Source organism: Salvelinus sp. IW2-2015, unplaced genomic scaffold (genome assembly GCF_002910315.2).
Source record: "Salvelinus sp. IW2-2015 unplaced genomic scaffold, ASM291031v2 Un_scaffold9971, whole genome shotgun sequence".
In the NCBI taxonomy this organism is placed as follows: Eukaryota; Metazoa; Chordata; class Actinopteri; order Salmoniformes; family Salmonidae; genus Salvelinus; species Salvelinus sp. IW2-2015.
Genome location: NW_019951229.1, coordinates 1 through 6,354, shown reverse-complemented (window position 1 = coordinate 6,354; position 6,354 = coordinate 1). Strand labels below are relative to the sequence as shown.

The 6,354-nt window shown below is 48.8% G+C and overlaps 1 pseudogene; it reads left to right on the top strand.

Moving 5' to 3' along the window:
- Positions 1 to 4: 4 nt before the first annotated feature.
- LOC112079867 (SWI/SNF complex subunit SMARCC1-like) lies at positions 5 to 5,571 on the top strand (annotated as a pseudogene).
- Positions 5,572 to 6,354: the final 783 nt, after the last annotated feature.

Genomic DNA, 6,354 nt, shown 5'->3' with positions numbered 1-6,354 from the left:
GAATAACTGCCTGACTCGACCAACCGTGTTCCTGGTGCCTGACATGGAGCAGAAGCAGGCCAATAAGCTGAAGGACATCATCAAAAGACACCAGGTAAGACACGCCCACCCAAATCGCACCAACCAATGGTAGGATTGTTTCACCACTCACCAGAAATTCAAATGGCATCATAAAGCTACTCTCCTTCCTTTCCTTTAGGGCTCCATCACTGAGGACAAGTCTAAGGCCACCCATCATATCTACCCCTCATCAACCCAGCAGGAGGATGGTAAGTGATGTGCTCTGCTGAGAAAGGAAATAAAGCTCCCCCTTGCAATGTATATATCATCTACTTTGTTACTTGGTCCCATGTGGCTCAGTTGGTAGAGCGTCTGCTAAATTGCTGAAATGTACAAAAATTATATATTGTTATATACATATGCCTACATTCTGGTGTAGTCTGGATTGTGCTGTATTCTTTGAATCTAATTCCTTATGGTCACCTTACAGAGGCTTATTCTACTCTCATATCACATTTCAAAGAAAGTGAAATGTGTGTATACAGTAATATACTATTATGAATACAGTAGTCTGTATGCATTACTCGAGGATGTGTGTGTATARGCTGATAAAAAGGTGTGTGTTTGTCTTGCAGAGGAGTGGCTGCGTCCGGTCATGCGTAAGGACAAGCAGGTGCTGGTGCACTGGGGCATGTACCCAGACAGGTGAGAGACTGGCACCGTTAGACTTCAGCTTTGCTGGTTCACTCTGCCCTCTTACACATCCACCCACTGTGACCTGTTACTGACCTTTAAACCCTCTTCTCTGTGTGGTCAGTTATGACACCTGGGTGTCCACCAGCGACGTGGAGGGGGATGTGGAGGACCCACCCACCTCTGAGAAGCCCTGGAAGGTGAGGATGGAGCAGCCAGTCATGTTAATGTTTTATATAGGCCAAATCAACCCCTGCCTCCAGCCTGAAAAGTACTAGCAGACAACACCACCCTTGAGTAGTGGATTAGTTTCGACTCCTCCTCTCCCAGGTGCATGCCAAGTGGGTTCTGGACACCGACGCCTTCAACGAGTGGATGAATGAGGAAGACTATGAGGTGGACGAGAACAAGAAGACTGTGAGCTTCCGCCAGAGGATCTTCCCAAAGGAGGAGAGGTAGCCAAACTCTGAGGTGTGCGTTATGGATTCTTAGGAAATGTTGTTCTCGGTGAGTTGCTGCACCACAGGGCTCTGCACGGTGGATTGTTGTTTGTTCTTGTCTGTTCGTGTCACCCATCCTTTCGAGCTCTCCTCTCCTCACCACCACATCCTCCCTCTCTCCTCCCCCCCGCTCCCCTCTGTTGAGACTGGTCCATCTTCTCATTCTCTCTCTCTTCATCTGGCCATCCCTCGTGGTTCTGATCAGTCTTCCCGACACCCGATCGTAAGGAGCGCAAGGCCAACGCCGCCGGGAAGAAGAGGAGGCGCTCGCCATCTCCTCCGACCACCCAGCTGAGTCCGCAAGAAGGGCGGCAAGAAGGTGAGTCCCCAAATCATAACCTTCCATTAGGGAGAAAAACACTAAACTGACCCTGGATCAGTCTTGGGCAAACTTCACTGACTTTTGACCTCCTGTCCCCGGAACCCTGGGTCTCACTGAAGCGTCGTGGCCACCGTGGCGAGAGGAGGAGAGAAGAAGAGGACCTGACCAAGACATGGAGACCCCCGCCTGTTCCCAGATGGAGGAGTCACTTGCCCAAGACGGTCAGTTGATTGTCCAACTCATCCCTCTTGTTGTCTCCTCTCCACATCTGCTCTCCTCCCTCTCGATCCTTCACTCTGTTCTTTTTCACCCTACCTCCCCCCGTCCTCCTCATTGTCTCAGTCACTCTAAATCACATGTTGTAAATCTCCCATTCTCTCTCTCTCTCATGGTCCTGTTTCTTTCTCTCAGGCATCCATCTAATGCTTGTCACCATGTTGACATGCAGTTTATTCATCTCTGTAGTAACTGCAGTTAGTTGTTTTCTAATTCAGAGGAGGAACAAACTGTTACACACTACACTCTGTTCCTTGCCAAGATGGCATGGAATTGCCCGGGGGGGACTTTCTTCAGTGTGCATTGAAGGGAGTGCTATTCCAGCTGAAAGTGCTCTATGCCAAACACACTGAACTAAAAATGGTCTTTTTGGACCCAGTCCCACCTGCAATGTCCCACTTCTCAACCCCGCCCTCCCTATCTGTATCTATTTCCGTGGCTGCTCTTTGAAAAGAGAGCCTACAAAAGAAGAGACAGCCTATAGCTACTGTTAGTGTATTCACCCTTACCATACTCTCTGGCTATTCTTCAGCCTATTTTTCTTCTTCCCTGTCCTCAGTGAACTCTAAGAAAGATAACGAGAACACCCCGTGAAGGGAGGGCAGTGGCTGATTTGGGTAAGTGTGTGCAGAACTATTTCAGGTGTTAAGTATCTACTGTCTCAGTACTAAACTGTCAATCACCGAGATGTATTGAGTCAAGCATGGGATAGAGTGATGTCATAACGTCCCCTCTCGGTCTCCAGATGATCTGGAGGATGACTCTGTGTCTCCGGAGCGCAGTAACACCCGTTCTTTCCTTAAAAACCTTTAATGATTGCCTCTAAAATGCTCTGTCTTCTCCATCTTCATTGTAAACTGTTCCTATTATCCACAACCATGGTCGTCATTGATAGATCTAGGATCAGATGATCCTAACCCCCGCTTCTTAGCATATCCAGAAGAGGATGGAAAAAATATCTGACCTGGTGTCAGTGTTTAGAAGCAATGTCTACCATTGTAGATTTGGGCCCGGTTTCCCGATAGCGATGGAACTTAGGTCTGATAGGATTGAAAGAAAGGTAGTGCTTGTCTCGAATCGTTCTTCTCCATTCAAATCTTTCCTTAAAATTATAATTATTTCTAAAACTGATGACGGATCAGCTCCTATTACCACCTATGGCTGTAAATATTGAGTCCGCTTATTATAATGCTTACCCAATGACAATGCACATCGTTGGCTACACATCATGAAATATATTGAGGGCAAATTAGACAGTAGCCTACGAGTAGCAAAATATTACCTCGTTGAGTTTTTATATGTCGCTTGTTTGTATCCATCGCAAAGATATTGCACCTTTTGTATTTGTAGTCAACTTTGTTCTGAAGTTATCGGCGGTCACATAACCCACGTGGTTTATCAGTCTATGTTTAGCGGAGGTCTAGAAGTGACACGGAGTGCAAATAAAGCATCTGACGACGCACTTCCCTGTTCTATGATTGGTCTGATGCATGCATTAATCACGAGCGTTTTCAAGTGCAACGTTATTAATGATGGTTTTGGGGAAACACCTCAGAGATTTAACGATGCTCCCTATGAAAGTTCAGCGATGATCTTAGCCGTAAGATGTTTTGGGAAACCAGGTCCTGTTCTGTAAGCAGTAAAGTAGCACCAGACCCAGTCTCATTCTGATTCAGTTCTCCTACATTTGGGATGGATTATTCCAGATGAATCTGGATATCTGCTTTTCTGACATTTATCCTCCATTTGTATATAATGAAACTGACCTACCCCTAGCCAAAATTCTGCTCTCCTTGGTGCCTATGTTGACCTGATCTCATCTGTGTGACTCTGTCTCCCCCTGTAGGAGGAGGAGGAGCAGGGCAAGGCCGAGGTCAACCGCCTCATCGACTCCAGCGAGGACAACGTGACGAGCAGACCCACCACATCATCATCCCCAGCTACGCCGCCTGGTTCGACTACAACTGGTGAGGATGGGCCCGCTGTTCTTGGTGTGTGGGTAGTGTATTGTGTGGTCTTGGGTGGGGTGTTGGGCTGTATTTTATGTTTGTGTCTGAGTTTATCCCCCCCCCTTCAGTATCCATGAGATTGAGAGGCGTGCACTGCCGGAGTTCTTCAACGGCAAGACAAGTCCAAGTCCCCAGAAATGTGAGTCCGCAAAGAACACTGCCACACACAACTCACTCAACCCATTAAATTCACTAAGAATTTTTCATCGTACATACACACACCCCATTGCTGTTTAACACATTACGTCCTTATTTGTTCCAACGATTCAGTGGTTTTGTTGTAAAAATGTGTCTGTGTCTGTCAGATACCTGGCCTACCGTAACTTCATGATCGACACGTACCGGCTCAACCCCAGGAGTACCTGACCTCCACCTCCTGCCGCAGGAACCTGACCGGAGACGTGTGTGCGTCATGAGGTGAAGGGTTAAGGGGTTAACATGAAATGGATTCCTTAGGGCAGAAGCTAGGTCATTGTTCGTCAGAGCACACCGTGTGCAGAACGCTTTGTAATATTCGTTTTTTTTTTGTTGACTAGTTTAGGTTGCTCCTTATAGTTCCAGTCAGATTCTTTCTGTTTGGTGCCTAATGAATACGACCCAGGTTTAGTTGGACTGTTTTGTCTGCTCTAGATCACTGATCAAGAGTGATGATTGTGGAGTATATTCTTTGCATGTATCTAACTACTAGGGTGCATGCGTTCCTGGAGCAGTGGGGGCTGGTGAACTACCAGGTGGATGCTGAGAGCCGACCCTCCCCATGGGCCCCCGCCCACCCCCCAGTCGTGTGCAAAACGCTGCTGACGCTGACACCCCCTCTGGCCTGACGCCGATGCACCACCGCCCCCCACAGGTTAGATAGACAACTACATGGAGCTATGGTCATATTTCTTTCATCTGTCTAGTCCTTTCAGGTTGTTGGATACTGAGGGAGTAGGGGCTAGGGGAAGGGTCTTTAAACCCAATCCTGTTAGTGCCGATAGCGAATTATATCCAAATACACATACAGGCGTTGTGTGTATGTAACCGTTGATTTTGATTATTTAATGGGTCATACATGTTGTGAAAGTATTCACTGCATCCTCTGACCACAGTGTGATTCCTTTCAACCTCCCCACTGTCTCTCCATCCATCCTTCTAGATCCCCTCTGGCCAGCAGATGCTCAACTTCCCAGAGAAGGGCAAAGACAAGCCCTCTGACATGCAGAACTTTGGCCTGCGTAATGACCTCTACTCCAAGAAGAACCCCAAGAGTAAAGGAACCAGCGGCGGCCGYGAGTGGACCGAGCAGGAGACTCTGCTCCTATTGGAGGTATGTCAGTCACAACAGACCAGCTGWCCAATCACAAACATAATCTAAAACCTACCAGCCTATCAGAACCCTTCTCATTCCTCTATCTCCTCCCTACCAGGCTCTGGAGATGTACAAAGACGACTGGAACAAGGTGTCGGAGCACGTGGGCTCGCGCACCCAGGACGAGTGTATCCTGCACTTCCTGCGTCTGCCCATCGAGGACCCTTACCTGGAGAACTCTGAGTCGTCCCTGGGCCCCCTGGCCTACCAGCCCGTACCCTTCAGCCAGTCAGGCAACCCCGTCATGAGCACCGTGGCCTTCCTGGCCTCCGTGGTGGACCCCCGTGTGGCCTCCGCTGCTGCCAAGGCAGCCCTGGGTACGTGTTGTGGGGGCTGGGTACGTGTTGTGGGGGCTGGGTACGTGTTGTGGGGGCTGGGTACGTGTTGTGGGGACTGGGTACGTGTTGTGGGGCGGGACGGGTACGTTGTTGTGGCTGACTGGTGGGCGAGGTGTTGTGGCGAGGACTGGGGCACGGGGTGGTTTGTGGTGACTTAGGGCAAAGTGTTAGTGGCGACTGGGCACTGTGTTGTGGGGCGAGGGTTTGGAGCACTGTGGTTGTGTAGGCGTGAGCGGGTAGCGTGGGTCATGGTTGCACATGGGGTAGTTTTATCACATGGTTGATGGTGTGGGTTTGAGTTTGCAGCTTGGGAAATTAAATATTTTGCTTTAGCATTCTTTGGTTAGTTACTTTGTATGTAATATCACAGCTTCATGTAGTGTGGTCGAAATATCGCTGTTCTTGGGGGTGTGTTTGGGTGGGTTATTGTTTGAATCGTGTTTGGAGTCGATGTGTTGTGCTTGGCTGTGATGTGAGGATACTGTGTGTTTGTGTGGGTGCATTTTCAGATGTGGTTTTTTGGGTGTGTGTAGGTGTGAGTCTGTTTTGATGCTTCTAATCTTAGTCATTGGTTTGTGTCTCGTCTTGGTGCCTCTTTTTGGTTTGTGTTTCTCTCCTTGAGATGGGAGTTTATAGGGTTTGGGGGGTGCCGTGGGTGTGCGTTGAGGAGGGGTGCCAGATGAGCTGGTGGAAGTTGGAGAGCTCCAATGGTTTGGAAGAGAGTTGCGGTATGGTTTTTTGGTGGGTGGTTGAGGTTCGGGGGTTTCTGCTCGCAGGGTTTGTGTGATTTGGATAGGGCAATGTGTTGAGTTTATTTGTTTCCCGCCTATGGCCTGGAGAGCAGCTTCGGCATCGCAGGAACAGC